Source organism: Lissotriton helveticus, chromosome 9 (genome assembly GCF_964261635.1).
Source record: "Lissotriton helveticus chromosome 9, aLisHel1.1, whole genome shotgun sequence".
Taxonomy (NCBI): domain Eukaryota; kingdom Metazoa; phylum Chordata; class Amphibia; order Caudata; family Salamandridae; genus Lissotriton; species Lissotriton helveticus.
In genome coordinates, this window is record NC_136070.1 from 415,885,369 (window position 1) to 415,904,352 (window position 18,984).

The following is an 18,984-nucleotide window of genomic DNA, read 5'->3' on the forward strand; positions in this document are numbered from 1 at the left end:
TGACGGTAATTTCCTGCTACCGTTTTACTACCTTTTTTATGTATAGGAATGATGATGCTCCCCTGCCATGATTTAGGTACTAGTCCAGCGGTCAAAATATGGTTAAAGAGTGGTGTTAACACAAGGCTCCATTCCTTGGGGTCTACCTGCAGGGCCTTGATCGATATTTGGTCAGGACCGAAGGCACCTGTGCTTCTCGCTTTTCTAATATGAGTTTCTACCATTATTGCCGTTGCTATAGGAATTGATGATTTGTGTATTTCCTTAGTTTTTCCAACACTGTTTTCATGTAATTTAACCATATTTGATTTATAGAGATCCGTCAAGTAAATTTCCCAGTCATTAGGCGGAACCGGTACAGCTAATAATTTCTTTTTAGTTCCGGTTAATTTAGCTATTAGGGACCAATATTTTCTCTGGTTATGTTCTTTTGCAGCAATTTGTAAGTCAACCCAATTACGATCTTGGAAAGTTTTTTTCTTACTTGATTTCTCTCTTCTCAGCTGGTTTTTCAGTTTGTTTATTTCTTTCTTTCTTGAAGGAGAAGAATTTAAATACTGAGCACGTATCAATTTGTTAAGTTTTTTCTTGGTTAATGAATTCCGGGTTTTGTTTATGTTTTTCTTCTTTTTATTACCTGTGTTGTCTTGATGTATCATTTTTGATAATACTGCTTTAAATTCCTTGAGCATGAACTCAAAATTTAGTATAGGGTCTTCTGAGTAAGTTTTCCTTAGTAATTGTGTATGCTTAATCAATACTGTTATTTTGTCAACAAGAGGTGAATTCCAAAAGATACGTCTCTGTTCACTATTTACCATGGTTGCATTTCTATAGAGGATCAGCCGTCCTTCTGCTGCTGTTTGGACTGTCCAACTAGTAACTAGTTGCATCACGGCATGATCGCTGTCTGCTGTAAAATTTGAGTGCAAATACGTGACTGTTTCAAATAGATCCATACCACAGATGATATAATCTATGATTGAGGGGGTCCCGTTTCCCTGTCTAGTATATGATGCCGGGATATCCCCTTCGACGTTCCCATTCAGGATTACCCCATTTATATTAAGCAGCGCTGATATCATCAGTTTCCCTCTTTTATTTGAATGAATGGCTCTGGGGAATTGAGGAGTAGAAAAATCCAATATTTCTTCATATATGCATTCCCACTTTCTTATTTCAGAGTTTGAGATTTTCCCATTGAAGTCACCCATGATTATGTAAGGCAGAAATGAATGGTCCTCTATTAATTGCGTGATAGTTTCCATGGTATCTATAAATAAGATGTCTTGCTTTCTTCCAGGGGGGGCGTATATTAAAGAGCAGGATTGCTTTTTGTGGAGCTGTATTGTGAATATTTAAAGAAAGCTAGATACATTGTAAATTGTCGTGATTTGTCTCAATTATCTCCTGCGCCCACAGATGGTCCTCCCTCAATAAGATAGCCAATCCTCCTTTAGCGTGGCCCCGATTAGTTGCTTTTGCTGGTATGTTGTAGACATAATAGCCTTTCTGTGAGAATGATTCTATTGCCCAAGTTTCTTGTAAAGTCAGAATATCAGGCTGATTATTTAAGACCTCATTCATTTTGTTTTTTGTTCTCCCTGCCATGTTCCACGATGTTAGCTTTAGACCTTTGTTAAAGAGGTTGCTTCAGGCGAGTGGGCATTTTATTGCTGTTCAATGTCTCCGATATCCAGGTCCAGGATTTTACACTATCAGTATCAATGGCTCTAGTCTCATCTGAATCTAAGTACCAAACTTCCCTTTCTCCCTGGGTCACTTGGATTTTGAGGATGTCCTCCCCTTGTCGGATACCTCTTGAGTAGCTTACGCCAGGATCTTCCGACGCTGGGAAAACTCTGCGAGTAATTTTTGGTTGTGGATTAAAGATTGATTGTGTTTGGTTTTTTAAATTTTTATAGATTTTGTTTTCTTTAGGCTCATCCTTTATGATGATGTCGTACCCAAACCTATATATTGTCTCTTTTTCCTTAAGGATAATCCCAGGTAATACTGGTGACCAAAAGGAGACCAATGCGATTTTATTAGAGCCTCCTTTAGGGAAAGTCACTAAATCTATTTCATTGCTGGTCAAAGATTGGAGAGGCCGTATATTTTGCAAGAGATTGAGTATCCTGCCTCTGTTGAGTGGAATATTATCGGTGGGAAAAAGTTCTTCAAATTGGAGTAAGTTTGATTGTAAATCTTCTCTTCGTTGGAAGGTCCTCACATCGCCACTTCCAGCTCCAAGTTCTTCATGACCTATCTTTGTGAGTATCCTAGCCGGATGATATTCGTCTGCTCTTGGGTTCAATATTTGCGTGTTCTCTATGGTTTTTCCTTTAGTGGTTTCTCCTTTTTTTGTACTATGTGGCTTAATAATCTCTCCATTTTTTTCCTCTAGATCTTTTTGAGGTGTATTAGTTTTTTGAAATTTTAGCTTGCGTGTTTTCTTTTTATGAATCCTTCTTAGAGGTTTTTTTCTCCTCTTCTTCCTTCCTATTTGCTCTGATTCATTTTTCTTATTTGTTGATGTTCTTCCTTTTGAAGTTTCTAAATTAGTACTAGTGTCTTTGTCATCCTTAACAGAGTCTTTATCGTTAGTATCCGTTTTTATGTGTTTTGTGAAAATTGGAAACTGTTTTACTTTTTTTGTGGTTTTTCTCTAAATAGTTTTTTCAAGGAATAAAGTGTAGATTCATTTAGAGATTCCGATGTTGTCTTTTTTTGTATTTCTGTTAGTACTTTTTCTGATGTCTGAGTAGTAGAATTACATTTTGTTTGTTTGTGGCCAATGTCGATTTGCTTAGTGTTATTATTTGATTGATTTTCCGATGATTTTAAGGACTCTTTTTTCTTTTTCTCTTCAACTAGGAACTTTAGGATACCTATTTGAACATCCAAAGTTTGATCTGAATTTTCTAGGATGTTTCCTAGAAAGGAGAGAACCGATTCTAGTATCTCTTGTAAGGAGAAAAGAGCCTTTGATATTGGAGTTGTCGATTTGTCATAGTTGTTGTTTTCCGATAAGAATGGATCCAGAAAAGAGTCATGTTCCTTAGATCGTCCTGATGTTTTTTCTTGGTGATTGTTTGATAACTTTGATTCAGGACTATATTCTACTGCCATTAAATTGAGTAGACTTAGGTCCTCTAATTTATGTAGACTCCCGTTGCCTCTTATGGGAGTAGAGGATTTCAGGAAAGTAGCCTTATTGTCCATTAGTTCTGGATCGATTAAGGAGCGATTGGATTTATTGTCAGAAGCCATATCATTTACGTTATGCGTCAATTGGGGTAACTCTGATAAGCATGTTTGATCCCTGATGCTTAAATGTATTTCGAATTTAGTTTCGATATCCGGCATTATCTTTTCGGGTTCCTTTTTTAATGGTACAGCAGAGAAATATTCGCTAATAGCCGGGGTTAAAGTACTTCGCCCATCTTTTATTGCTTTATTTGTCGATTTCCTGACAGCTTCCTCGGTACCCATTCGCTTCATAAATATTGTACGTGAACGTCGTTTTTTGACACCCATTTCACTTACTTCTTGGAGAGTTTTCGATGTTATTAATATAAAAACCTCAATGAGACACGTTCTTGATACTATGAACGAATTTGCGCAAGACTCTGGTCAGCCCCTCCTTACAGGTGATAGAGTAATTTGCCTCTTTTAACAATGATGTTAATGGTAAATACCTTTTGTCAGGAATTCGATGTAAATATATCTTTTGAGGAGGATGATGTTAGTAGGGTAGCCCGTCCCGTCCACGTTCCGCCCCGGACGGCCACAGACGGCCCGCCCTTTGCCCGGGCTTAGCCCCCGGCACTCCCGCGCGCTCCCGCGCAGGATCCTTCAACGTTTTTGTAATGAGGATGAGAGGAGGTGGGCGGGGCGGTCAGGGAGAGCGGGCCAGCTGACACGGCCGGTGGAAGCACCGGGACTCCTGGGAAAGCGAGTCCCGGGTTCCACGCTTGCAGCCCTGCCCTGTCGCACACCCCTCTTTCCCCACAGCAAGCAGGTGCTCAATCCTCTGAGCGCAGCGGGACCCGCGGAGCGGGTTCCGCAAGGTGTAGGTTGAACAGACGTGAAGAAGAAGAACGTCTCAGCAGGTTAGGTGCTGTGGCAGCAATTTGCACAAACAGTGACAGAAAGAAAGTATCCCACGACGGTTGGGCGTCCTCGCCTTTTCTGCTGAATGGAGGTGGGCGGGGCGGTCAGGGAGAGCGGGCCAGCTGACACGGCCGGTGGAAGCACCGGGACTCCTGGGAAAGCGAGTCCCGGGTTCCACGCTCGCAGCCCTGCCCTGTCGCACACCCCTCTTTCCCCACAGCAAGCAGGTGCTCAGTCCTCTGAGCGCAGCGGGACCCGCGGAGCGGGTTCCGCAAGGTGTAGGTTGAACAGACGTGAAGAAGAAGAACGTCTCAGCAGTTTAGGTGCTGTGGCAGCAATTTGCACAAACAGTGACAGAAAGAAAGTATCCCACGACGGTTGGGCGTCCTCGCCTTTTCTGCTGAATGGAGGTGGGCGGGGCGGTCAGGGAGAGCGGGCCAGCTGACACGGCCGGTGGAAGCACCGGGACTCCTGGGAAAGCGAGTCCCGGGTTCCACGCTCGCAGCCCTGCCCTGTCGCACACCCCTCTTTCCCCACAGCAAGCAGGTGCTCAGTCCTCTGAGCGCAGCGGGACCCGCGGAGCGGGTTCCGCAAGGTGTAGGTTGAACAGACGTGAAGAAGAAGAACGTCTCAGCAGGTTAGGTGCTGTGGCAGTAATTTGCACAAACAGTGACAGAAAGAAAGTATCCCACGACGGTTGGGCGTCCTCGCCTTTTCTGCTGAATGGAGGTGGGCGGGGCGGTCAGGGAGAGCGGGCCAGCTGACACGGCCGGTGGAAGCACCGGGACTCCTGGGAAAGCGAGTCCCGGGTTCCACGCTCGCAGCCCTGCCCTCTCGCACACCCCTCTTTCCCCACAGCAAGCAGGTGCTCAGTCCTCTGAGCGCAGCGGGACCCGCGGAGCGGGTTCCGCAAGGTGTAGGTTGAACAGACGTGAAGAAGAAGAACGTCTCAGCAGGTTAGGTGCTGTGGCAGCAATTTGCACAAACAGTGACAGAAAGAAAGTATCATTTTGAACACATTATAGAATACTGTGATGTTATGATCCTGTGCTGTAGGAATAGAAGGTGTCATTCTGCCACAGCTCAATTCTGCGCCTGAATGAATTAGTTATATCTTCTAGGACCAGGGGTTTACTTTGCAATCATATAGTCTATTTCCAGTCTGGTTAATGTTTTTGTAACTTGCCAAGATGACTTTCTGAGCGGGATGTATGTTTGTCTATCCTGGGCTCAATGGAGGAGCTGTTACTAGTTTCTACACATGTCCACATCTGTTGCATTAAAAAAGTCTCAACAAGTTTCTGACCCAACTTTACGTTTCAGAAATATTCACTTTTGGAATAGCCTTCTCTCAGTTTGTTTTACCTTTTAGCATACTAATCTTTGGTATGACAGGTATTGGTTGATGTATATGTGCTTATTTGGTCTATTCTTCCCTTAGTTTTCGCAAATTTTGCAAAATGCACCATTGACTATAACATTCCTTTGAAAATTCCGTGCTGAAGAATCCTTATGTGCCTAGTGTAACAGACAAGAACTTTTCTCTATATCTGAAAAATGCACAATTAATTAATACAGTAGGTGTTGCTAAATCACTGCTAGAAAAAGATATTTTTTAAACGAAAAATCAAACAAACATAACATGTACTTCCTACTCAATGGTTAACAAACTATATTCTATTCTAATCATAAAACAAAAAAACGCCATACAAAATGCAAAAAATACACAATATCAATGAGACAATTATTATTTCCATATATATCAATCAAGGAGCACTCAGTTAAAGAGTCCAATGTGTATTAAATCCATTGCCTCCAATAGGTGAAAGGAAAGTTGTTAGAATATTGTAAGAGTCTTCTTTATTGCGTTGCAACTATAAAAACCAATACAGCCACAGCCAATGTGTTTTGTTCATGAAAGAACTTCTTCAGGACTGTGAATAACAACATATATAGATAAATAACAGATTATAGCACAACTACATCACAAACCATATAGATTATCACATCCATACGTCGTCATTAGAGACACAGAGTTAGTCACTAATTAAAAACAAGGTCCCTCGTCATCAAACAAGAGTCTAAGCGTAGGCAAGAGGAATCCCCATGAACTTATCCTATAAATAGTGACTAAACAGTGGACAATTAAAAAACCGTTGATACTTATTTTATTGGATATTCTCAATGGTTACACCAGTTTACTTAGTGCTACATTTCCATCAAAATTCATTCAAACTGAACTATTCCATACTGACAAAGTGGACCTATACACAAAAAAAGGAAATATGTGAGACAAAACTCCCAAAAACATAAGTAGGCCAACAATAAAATATACAACTTAACTCAAAAACAAAATTGCAGATGGTAACTTCCTAATATGCAATAAACTGTTAAAAGAGCATCTGCACATCTGTATGATGCATCTCATCAACGCTTTGTTTTATTGTGTGATAGGATGAAGAAATCCTTCCCAATCTGTAATGTGGTCTTGGGAATACTTACTATTAGAACAATGTCTGCCTCATTTTACCAGCCATTACCCGCCAAAGGAGCTTGTGACCACGCAAATATCCCCCTCTTCTGCTGCTGTGTGTTAGTGGACTCCAGAAAACCTTTTCACTATACAAAAACCACCGGCTTTGTTGATGAAGTTTTACTGGCACCACCTTCTCCCTCTTAACTGACTAAAATGTTGCCATTGAATAAAAACTAGGTGACATCATCACACTTGGGGGTGGGGGGAGCGCTGCCCTTCCATTCTGGTAATAAAATGAGAATGACCACTTGTCTGCACTGTGAATTTTGTACCCCTGCCAATACAATGAATAGTGCGTCGGAAACCAACACCAGGCTGCGATTTGTTCCAAATTTTAACGAAAAGAGCAAGAAGTTGTGAGGTACTGCGTATTCCTCATACACTAATAGCCCTCACTAATTGCCTTTCGATACATACGTTCTATTTCAAAACGTTACACTTTTCTAGAGCTGCACTTGTCAAATACATTTAAGTTTCACATTAAGAGAAACGAACGGCCAAGAAGGGGTCTGGCCTTCAGCATCGTCGGCACGGTCTGCGAGCTGAGTTGCCGCGCCAGCCCCTCCACCCAGCGCGAGGCTCTTTGCCGAGTCATCTCCCGCCTTCTGGAGAGCGATGCCTTGGCTCGCGGCCCTGCTTCCTTGTCTGCCGCAGCAGCGCGCGCCTCGTCCTCAGCTGAACCCAGCTCGTCTGCCAAGGAGTCAGAGCGCCGCTTGTGTGCGTGTGTGACTGTGTGTGTGCGAGCGCGCCCGGGAAGAAGAAGCCGGCCTGTCACAACACAGCCAAGGAACGGCGTCAGGCAGGCAGACTCAGACACACACACACTCACACACACAGGTGATACGTCACCTCACGACACAGACAGGGCACCAGCCGGGGGCACATATCCTGCCGCGCTGAACAGGTAAGCCAAATCTGTTCAACACCGTGAGAAAAAAATAGTCCGTGTGTTTTGTCTGTGCGGCAGTGGGCGGCGCTCCGCCATTGTCTGAGTGAACAACGTATGGCGACCTCCCCCTTCCGGGAGCAGAGAAGTGACAATTGATGGGGCGGAGAAACAGTCGCACAGGCGAGGTCAGCGGAAGGTTTTTTTTTGTGTGTAAATCCGCTTGCCGTGTCACCACGTGAGAATGTGCCTGCGCTTCATGTAATGAGGCGGGAACTGAAGCACAGGTTTGAAGAAAGGAGCTGCTTCGTCCGTTGCAATGATGAGCGCCCGAACACTGTTGTTGTGGTAGGGATACAGCATGAGGCGGCGGGCTCACCGCAGATCGGGTGCTCTTGTATAAAACGACCAGAAAACATGTCAAACACACATCGCGTTATCAAACGACACATAGCAGACCTCACCGCCAGACGCTGGTAGGTCGAACCACAGGTTAGAGAAGAGCGTGGAATAATATGCCTCAGTTCTCTCTACCCCAACCGCCCCCACCCCCCTTCCCCCTTTCTCCGGTCAGTGCAGTCTGTTAGGTGGCGGGGAGAGGGGGCACGGGGGGCGGGGGGGGTTGCATAAATATATATGCGTCACTGCAGTCCCTGTTCAGACAGACGGACGGCACATTTATCACCTCTGAACTTTACAGTTACAATGAACGTCTGCTGACCTGAAAAGGAACGCTCGGCCTGAAATGGGATGTTCCAGGTTCAACTCCAGACGCACTTGAGCTGGACTAGATACACATCTGAGGGCAGAGGCAGAATGTTGATCATTTTGTGACTTGAGAATAATGGTTGAAACTAATTTGTGTTGTGAGTTCTGCACTCAAAGGCTAGATAGACCTGCAGTTGTGCTTTCTGTGACCTTCAATACAGTTGTAAAATGTCTATCACTTCCCCGTGAACAGCTATCCTTTAAAAGCACGTATATAACTGATGAGATCACGAGCATACCTACGATAGGCAGGCGGGCACCTAGAGCCAAATTTCGGGGGGGGGGGGGCTGAAAATATTTCGGGGGGGGGGGGGGGGGGCTAATTCTTCCAACCACGAACAAAGTGGCTGTGAGAAGGGGTGACCACATAACAAAAGCCTCATTTACAACTAAATGGTATTTTAAAGACCTGTTAAGTACTCGGGTGCGGCTGCAATTACATGCTCGCCAGCCCGCGAAGCTGTGTCAGCCCGGGCTGACAGGCACGACGGGGGGGGGGGGGGGGGGGGCTTAAGCCCCGTGAGCCCAAAGGGTGTTGCGCCCCTCGATAGGTGTTGACCAGATGGCCCCTGTCGTCTGCTGTGATCTAAAGGTCAAATACGGAAATGAAACGCGATCTAAACTCGCATTATGCGTACAATGAAAGCAATTTCAGTAAAACCAGTGAACACAAACCATGCGTCATAGGTGCATCTAAAAATAATACCTTATGGTTATCCAGGCCTTTACCTTTCACCTGGTATGAGATAAATGTGTGGTGTGAGGTGACACACTTTCTCCAGTGGCACTTCGCTCGGAGCTCTCATTTTACTCTCATTGTGAGTGATCTCTTTTGACCTTGTCCTGCTGCTATCCTTAAAAGAGACACCCTCCACTTCAAATAATTGACCATACTACTTTATTCAGCTCTCCCACGGTCACCACCCTGTGTAATCGGAGTCATGACCGATTTGCTCCTTCAGGTCCCTATGTATGGCAGTGTCCTTTTAAAAAATACAGCAGATAAATACACTGCCGCCAATTGCACCAAAAAAAGAAGGAAAAATGTTTTCATGCTTTTACGTCAGCGAATAGCACCTTTAGTCACATATCTGAGCTAGTTCAATGGCATTTTGAATCTCTGGGCAGACGCCTGAATTAGAGGAGGAAAATAATGAACAGCCCTCATGACACATTACCCATCCTCCAAAGACTCGCCGCTTACCGAATGGTGTCTCTTTTAAGCACCAATATATACGTCTTTCACATGATTGCTCAATAAGGTTTTGGCGAACATAAAACGCGTGGACCTACACGTTCCTATATGAAAACGACTACTAACACGTTTTTTTATTTAACGAGAGTTTAGTGCCATTTCTTACTTTTACACGAACAGAGTTCAAATGATAATACGTTGGTGGGAGGAGTCAAGCTTTAACGTGGAGGAGAGAATGACGTCACAATTCAAAATAATATTAATTAATCATGGCATAGGGCTTCTCTTTAACACGAGGAGTGATCAAGAGTTACTTTTATAGTAGGCATCGGGCGTTATTTTAACTTGAAGAGTTATCGACCTTTCTTAATGAGCTGTCCTGCTTTACTTTTGACCAATAAATAGAGCTGAATTTTATCAAGCCGAAGCCAGGTTATTTATCGCGACTGGGATTCAGGTGGTTGTTTACCACTTGAAACTACTAACCGAGACCTATGTGGGATTATACTTTATTTTAACAGGATCGGGGTCAAGGTTACTGCAGACAAGCGCAAGACGGGTCCTTCTTTTAACTTAAATGGGAAACGACCCTGCTTCCCTGCGAGAGAGAAGTGGCCAGTCTGTTCCAAAAGGAGTCAAACTCCATTTTATCACGGACAGGGGTAAAGTCATATTATACTCCGGGTCATTTGTCGAGGAGCACTGTGTCTTTTGTTCTGACTTTAGTGGGTTTATTATGTTTAAAAGTGAAACTGACAGTCCTAGCATGCAATTTCCCATGACTAAAAAGCCATAACTGTTTGAAGCTGTCACAGATGAGATGGGACACTTGGTGGCTATAAACGAGAGTAGAGCTGAAGCCTTTCTTCGGCATAAGAGGAGATCAACCAACATTTTTGCACGAGGGCTGGAGGAGTATTTTAACGGGAAGGCCAACAATGTGTTTTACCATGAAGATGATTGAATGTATCCTGTTAGTTTTCTGTCTGTTAAAATAAGGAGGAGAGGAAAGGGCAATAAATAGTCTACCTTACCCTACAGCATAATGGCAATAACTGTATTATCATCCCCACCACCCTTTACTCTTAGCCACCACAGACAAACATATTTCATTTTTGTCTCTGCTTTACACTCTCACTGAATTTAGAATGCAGATGAACAGAAGTAGTTTATAAAACGTTGTGTTAGCACGAGGATGAGTTAGGAGTTATTTAATTGCGAGTAGGGTTCAGATTTTGCTTTATCACTGAGATTGCAAGGTTTATGTTATCATAAGGAGGGATCACTTTTACATGAGGACGTATAAAACATTACATCAATAGGTGAGAGATCTCTGTTTGGCATGATAAGTTATCAAGCTGTAATTTACCAAAGAAAGGGGATCAAGCTTACTTTATCATGAAGAGGAATCATGCTTTACTTCAACAAGAGGAGAGATGAAGCTTAAATTTAACATGAGAAGAATTAATACTTTAATATATAAAATGACCACACTTTCCTTTAGTTGTAAGAAAGTGCCGAGATCTACATTAACATGAAGAGGGATCAAACTTTATTACAACGTGAAATGAGATCAAGCTTTATTTCACATTGAGGAGGGTGTGCACTTTACTTCAACATAAGAAGAGATAGAGATAAACTTAAAGGTGTGCAGATATAAAATTTTAGCTTGCGAAAATGAAGCTATATTTAACTTTAAGCCGTTGTCAACATCTACTTAAGCATGAAGAGGGATCCTGCAGAGGAAGTACTGTTTATTTCAACATAAGAAAGGATAAAGATCAACTTTAAACCGAACAGAGATCAAAACTGAAGTCGAGGAGATACTACTTTACCATTAAAAAGGATCACACATTTACATGAGGAGGGTTCAAGCTTTTCTTTAACGTGAGATTTTTTCGCGCTTCAATATGAAAAGGGATCAGGCTTTACTTTAACTTAAAAGTTGTCAAGTTCTATTGTAGACTGAAGCTGGATTAAGATTTACTTCAACATAAGGAGGGATCAAACTTTACATTAATATTAAGAGGAATCAAGCGTTATCATAAGGGAAGAGAGATCAAACTTTAACACAAGAAGGGATTACAGCTGTATTTTAATTGAGGCAAGATGAAACTACACTGTTGCATGAAAAGGGATACACCTTAAGACAAAGTGGTTAGAGCTTTGCTTTGACTTGAAGAGGAATCAAGCTATCATTTATTATACAGAGAAATCAAGCATTCCTGCAATATAAAGAGAGATCAGACGTTATCATGAATGGGCTCGAGCTATACTTTATTAGGAGGAGTGATCAAGCTTTAACACTAATGAGAATAAAGTTTTATTTCCATTGAGGCTAAGTGAAACTACACTATAGCATGAAAAGGGATACACCTTAAGACAACGTTGTAGAGCTTTTCTTTGACATGAAGAGGAATCAAGCAATAATAAAACGTAAGGAGAAATCAAGCTTTCCTGTAATATAATGAGGGATCAGACGTTATAATGAATGGGCTTGAGCTATACTCAAGCCCATTCATTATATCAAAAGGAGGAGCGATCAAACTTTAACACCAGGAAGGATAAAGTTGTATTTTCAATGAGGTTAAATGAAACTACACTATAGCATGAAAATGGGCCACCTTAAAATAAAAAAGGTCAGAGCTTTGCTTTGACACGTCGAATTATAAGGATGAATCCTGCGTTGGTTTGACAGGAGGAAGGATCAAGCTTTACTTTCATTGGAAGAAGGATCCAGCTGCCACTTAAACGTGGAGAAGGGGCAAATGTGACTTTAACATGAAGGGGAGTGCATTCTACTCTCACAGGAGGAAAGATCAGGCTATATGTTAACAGGAAAAAGAATACAAGTTTACTTTGATATGATGAAGGATCAAGCTTCAGCTAGAGGAGGGATGAAAGTTTACTTTGGCATGAAAAGGGATCCTGCTTCATCAGAATGTGGTTCCAGGTTTTACTTTAACATAAGGAGTGAACACTTAATACAATGAGGGATCAAGCTTCGCCAGTGACTTAGCAAGGGTACCATGGGCCTCATGCAAGCCCCAGTTTGATATGAAAAGACTGCTCTGATGTTAGTATATTAGCCCCTTCTCATCACTTGGCTTCGGCGCCACTGCACCTGCTGACTCATTGATAACTACGCCCTTGAGCGTTGCTTTCAAAGGTGGAGAGACCACACTGAGACCGAGCTGTACAGTAACACGGGGGTCGTGAGCGTTACTGTAAGAGGAAGAGAGGTCGATAAGGTGGGATCGATCCAGATTTAGGTTTCCAATAAGAGAGAGTTTGCTTTCTGAGAGTAGTTCATACTTTGTATATAGGCTGGTATGCAGCTTTAATTCGAAGGTGTCCGATCTCCGAGAGGAGGAGGGCGCACGCTTCACTTTACAATGAGGATGGATGGATGCATTTTAACTTGAGCACGAGGCGCATCATCTGTGTTTATAGGTGAAGAGGGACAGCCGTTAGTTACTAAGAGGCTAAAGACAAGCTTTGCAGCAACATTAGGAGAGGCGCTGCCATGCTTGAACGCGAGGAGGGGCTCGGCCCTCTTCTCTCCATCACGCCCTGTTTTATTGTAAATAACTTGCAGTGATGGATCTGTGATCTTCCGTCATTTGCATGGAGCAGCAGTGGCCTGCCAGAGAATGACCCAGAGGCCCGACGCTGTCCAAAGACTTCGCCTCAAGCGACCTCTCTGCGCAGTGCTGGCCGCGCTGCCCACCCTCCCTCCCTGCGAAGAGCAGAGCCCAATAACGGGCTCGGATGACTAGAGCATCAGCAGCGCGGCCGCCCCCGGCAGGCCCGCCCCCACCGCCGCACGGCTCAGGAATGAGCCGACGGTATCCTCAAGTGACACCGCAGCTATCTGCAGCTCTTCGCCGAGAATTACAGCCTGCGCCGCGAAGAGAGCGCAATTAAATATGTATTTATACATTCCCCAGGACTGCTGAGAGCTCTGCTCGCCTGATGCCTGGGAGCCCGGGCTCGGCAGACCCGGTGCTGGCTGTGTCGCTGCAATAACAGCCTCATATCTGCTGCGGGCTCGTACCACAGCACTGCAGGGAGCGAATTTCAGGAGTGTTAAAGCCTTCGATGCCATCGGACTTAAGGATTGTTGAACATTCCAAACTCTTTAGCTATAAAGCTATCAGTCTGCTGTCTCGTGTGTTTAGCAGCACATTTGTCGTAACCGCACATGACATGTTTCCCGTTCCCCGACACCTTTCAAAGACCTGCTTCTGTAAGAATGTACTGCCCTGCCTATGGCTGGATAGCAATTACCCCCAGCAGGCAGGGAAGACCCAGGGCAGGTGGCACAGTTCATGGAAGGCGGCAGTGGGAAGTGATCGTTGGGTTCAGGTTTGAAGAGCTGCCAGTACCAGTGCCTGTAGGGGCCTTTCATGCCTAATTGCCCTGCTATGAACATCAGTTCGAGGGTGCGGTGGACACTGCGCGCGCCTGTGCCCCGACACCCTGTAAGCCAGTGATTGCAACAGAGTGTAAGGACTATGGGTGCCCTCCACCCAGGGTACCAGCTTCCTCCTTAGATATACACGCCTGTACCAGTTGGAATTAGCAGCGAGTATTGCTGGCACACTCGAATGAAAGAAGCGCAGGTGCCCAGCACCTGTCAGTGCCTACCTGTTTGAAGCTTTCCCCCTGGACTGAAGAGATGGGGGCAGAGATCCTGGCTGACGGTGTCCGTCCCGGTGGGCTGCTAGCAGCAGGCTCTGCGGGGAGGGACTGCCAAACAGAGAGGGTGAACATCTTCACTATGGTTCTTTTCGTATTATAGGATGGGTTTTCACTTATTCATTTTTTTCTGAACTTACCATCCAAGGTTTTGCCGATCTGTCATGGAAACACTGTTATGAGTCAGTTCCCCACTAGTAACTTTCTTGTCGTGCTCATCTTACTTATGACATAATTCCATAGACCCTGCTTGTGGTACTCTTGCTACTGAGAGGCCAAGGAGCGCCGTGGTTCCCGAGGGGAAGCGCTGCAGCTCTCCTCGCTGTCGGGATCCCTGGCGCCTTTATTGTCCGAGATTCCCTGAAGTTAAATCTGTTTTTACTCGGTTTACTTTTTAACGGTAGAGACACAGAGTTATTCATCTTTCTGCCCCTTTCACTTCTCGACCCTTAGACATACATATTATATCTCTTCAGCTACTCCTGCGCACCATGAGCAGGAAAGTCGTTAGTCTCTGGCGCTTTAGTCTGCTATTTTATTTTGTTTCTTTACCACTTTACCATCAGTTTCATGTGCTTATGATTGAAAGTTTACCGGAAAGTGCAGCAAAGTATGTAATACGCTTAGTTCGATCTTCTAATAGGAAAACCAATAAAATAAACTGCAATTAAAATTATTTAAATATATATATTCCCTAAATATTTAAGAAGACTTATAGTTAATATTTTTTTAATAAAAACTGAGTGTTATCTTAATATTTTTCTCTACACCGTGTGTCCGCAATTCACTGTAAACTCATTTGAAATGCCAGCTGGCATGAAAGCTAATTTGCGAATATTTCGAGGTATTAGGTTGCCAAATCTTTCACACAGTTTTACCAAACGGAAAATGAAAATGAAATCGTCTCCCGCCAGGGTGAGCTTTTCCACCTGCGAATACAGCCTGCAATAAATAGCAAGCAGCTCTCGTTTGACATATAACGAATGAATATTCGAATATTTCCCTCTTACTCCCACATCCCAAAACTTAGCAAGGAGCTAATTTTGATGTCGCACTCAATTAAGTTGGCAATGCTTTAACTTAAAAAACAATGTAAACATGTGTAAATGTTATGAAGCTTTTTTTATCCAGATATTGTGAAAAATAAACGTTTATCTTTTAAATTGTCGTTTTTTGGTGATTGGTCGCTGATCCTATTATTTCTAAAGCTCCACTCTGGGTTTAAATGCCGATTCTGTGGCCTCTACTATTCTAGTTACGAGAATGCCTCGTAGAGTATACCATATATGGAAAGATAAATCCCACATCGAATATATATCCGTGTTACTCGCCCAACACATTGCACATGTAAACCGTGGAAGTTCCTTCGTCAATTACAATATATAATATTGAAGAACACTGGAATGATAATCGCACCTGGAAGAATAAGTTAATATCCTCGCCTATAAATATGCCAATCGTTTGCCTCCTCCTTGTCAAAATAACACTTTTTACCTGTTACTCGACCCCAAAAAACGAGATTTGGTTTCCGAAAAAATAGTTCAGAAATCGACATGAGTCACATCCCTGTTTTCTTTGCTGAAGCAGCTCACATAAATTAAAAGCCAGGACGCGAATCTACTCTTCAACGGAGCAGCTCGCTGGGATTATAAAGTAGGAATGACTCAGGATCAAGATGCCGATAAAACAACAATTTAAAGCTTTCGGTCTCAGTGGAGCGCTTTCTCACGCCGATATACCGTACACCGCACTTGAGGTGAACGTGTTTTAAACCGGCAGAAAAAAACAGGAATAAAGAAGTATTTAAAAGTTGAACAAATGATTGTGAGTGCGATAATCCATGCTTAAACCTCTAAATCCAATTTAACAAAGTAATGAGCGGTGACATTAAATTGCAATGCCCGTGTTTAGGCAACACACAGAATCAATGGGGCATTTAGCTTTAAGATGCCAAATATTAGATGAGGTATTCGTTATTTTTTTTTCGAACGAATGCATTCCATTATAATTTACTAAACAGCTGTTCATATGTCGATACTGTATTTCCCCCCACAACTTTCGTATGTATTTTAATAAAATTGCGTTCTGCCTTTTTTAATAGAACGAAGTTCGTCGTAGAGGGTAACTTTCGTTCAGATATAGTTTTTGTAAGCATGTTGCACCCGAATAATCAAATGATGACTAAAACAGTCAAGGCAAACCATGAACATAACTGTATAATGTGAATACAATGACTAGTTTTCCTCCCTAGGAACTAACTCCCCACCCCCAAAAATCCTCTTTAAAATAGCAACTATAAATGTAAACATACTAAAACATATTCTTGGACTGGACTGCACATTAAACGAATTGTTATCTCTGTTATGTATATAGTCTCAATATCTAAATATGGCGTTTGCCAATTCCTTAAGTCGGAATCCGTTAGTGTGCCCTTGCACTCTGCATGGTATTTGCAATTCTCACTCGTGATTTCTCCAGCATTTAGTTTTTTCCATTCTTCTTTGCTTTGTGGTTTCTCATCGTCAGTTCCTTCAGAGATCGCCACAGTCCTGAGCCCAGGCCTTGTTCATGCAATCTCTCCCTCTGCAGAGGAGCACCCCTTTCTTGTAGAGATCCTTTGCTTCCAGTTGTACCACCTACGCACTAAGAGGATGTATGTATTTGTGTCTGTGGAGTTGATTCAAGGAATCCGCGTTTAATAAGACGTTCGTAATACAGAGCTGATATAGTTAGAAACTTCCAGTACCACGTGGCATACACAAACCACCCCCCGAGGGCACCTCTCTGCCCCTCTGTGTGCTCAGTGGCGTCTGCTCACGTCTGATGTCCACTGCTCGATCTGCCTGCATTGGGTGGGCATATACTCTGTAAATTAACATGACAGAACACAACTTAATCACATGCACTAGGGCTGGGTGGTGTGTTCTACGGCCACTTTTGTGATCTTCATTATTATCAAAATGCACGACAGGCGAAACCCTTATTTCAGAAAGATGCTAGCCGTACATTAGATATTCTGCTATATTCCTACATCGCAAATTATATAGCACAATAATTATTACCACTGTAGACCGTGTTTTAAATAAGTGTTGTCATCATCAAGACAGCAGCTCGTCTTGTAGACCGAATGAAGCTAATGTTAAAAGGAAGGAACAGATAAAGGGCCGTCATTTCGGCTCAGGCTTTTCCCCGATTATTTGAGTGGCAAGTAAACCCTTGATGACCTATATGCAAATGGTAGCAGAGTTTTAGTGTCCCCTGCATATTGATTCCTTGACAATATTTAAATATAGGCACGTTTATACATTGTATTTTGGGAATGCACAGTTAGTTTCTTCGAAATGCACACTTTCAACCAGTGTGCCTTAATTCTCCGTAGAGCTGAAGAAAGGGATGGTAAGGGCACTTAATGTTACATTCAGCGTTCTTCACAGACCCGCTTGATCAAATGCAGTGCAACTTTTACGTGGTCTACTCTACCTTACTGGAAATACTGTGTGTCGCGTTTTAGTACAATGCAGGCAGGCCGTCCATCCGACCTTGAGATATGAGTGGCAGGGTAGGATCCTGCGAAGGCCGGCTGGCATCCTCCAAAGGGTGACATGTGACATACACAGAACTCGTGGGAGCACAGAAGTGGAATAGACTTATGTCGGTGAAGAAGGTCGTGGTTGTGACCGAAAAGCCGGAGGAGGCCTTGTGCAGTCTGTCTCAAAAACACCCATGAGAAGAAGTGAGCGGAGGGACTACTAGTAGTTATGACACTGTAATCTATTCCATATTTCCAGGTCTGGACGACACCTTTGAACTGGTTTAAAAAGTATCTGTTGTTGTAGATCACGCATGATGGTAGACTAAGGACACATAAAATACTATATCACAATTAGGAAAGGAAGACCCATTTGCACCCCTTCTAAATTGTGAATTAATAAGTCCACAAAAACCACTTTACAAGTCGGAAAACGTTTCCGACTCGTAAAATGGGGTTGGTACATAATAAATAGCAATTTTACTATCACAATCCCAGTGATTTTTTGCAAATCATAGGGGTTGCAATCGCCAAATCCTCTATTACATGTGTCCCATAGTTCCATACATTGGACCCTTGCTTGAAAGGCATAGAGAGACAAGCTGGAACTCTCCCACTGATAATGATGTATACTTCCAGACTGGCCTGGTGATCTCTCTATCAAATAAAATACGTGCATGTTCTCAGAGCATGGCAGTGCTACTGCCTGCCCATTTAAAAGCCATGTTCCTGGCGAATCATAACAACTAAAGAGTAGCCCAAAAGAAACCAAATATTTTCCAAATTGGCAAAATGTGTGAGATCGTTTGTTTTGCAGTTTCATTGGACAGATTGAACTACCTAAATAATTTGAGTCTTTACAAAGGCAACGCAGGCAGCCCTCAGCAATTCAATCAGATGGTTTTGGGACAGAAAAGGTTTTCCTATATAACTGAAGACTGAGCATGCTTCCCTTTCTTGAGTTCTCCTTTGCAAGTTCGGTAGGTGTTTTCACTTTTTCGCTGCAGCACACATGACAATTATGCATGTTCGTTGAGGGCTTCCTGTAACACAGTATGTGACAGGGTGCATGGATCTATGGTCCGGAAACGTACACCTTGTAGGCTCTTTAAGTACTGATCGTGACTAGCTCACCTCATCAGAGAGCTGAGACCTAACAGTGGTGGTAACAACAGCTTATAGTGGAAGGACAGGCCTTTTTACCTGTAAACTGCCAGGAAAAGACCTCTGCAGGCCTCTCCTGTAACTTTTAA

At 43.1% G+C, this 18,984-nt stretch overlaps 1 long non-coding RNA gene across 3 annotated transcripts in view; it reads left to right on the forward strand.

Annotated features, from left to right (window-relative positions):
• The first annotated feature begins 7,332 nt into the window (after positions 1-7,332).
• The window catches only part of LOC144782771 (uncharacterized), a 1,022,691-nt gene continuing 1,011,039 nt past the window's right edge, over positions 7,333-18,984 (forward strand). For 2 of the 3 annotated variants that reach the window (XR_013601250.1, XR_013601251.1), the window contains exon 1: positions 7,333-7,556. This is a non-coding gene — a long non-coding RNA (uncharacterized LOC144782771). Of the gene's footprint in view, positions 7,557-7,779; positions 7,887-18,984 lie in introns of those variants that run through there. The other variant, XR_013601252.1, reaches the window with a different exon arrangement.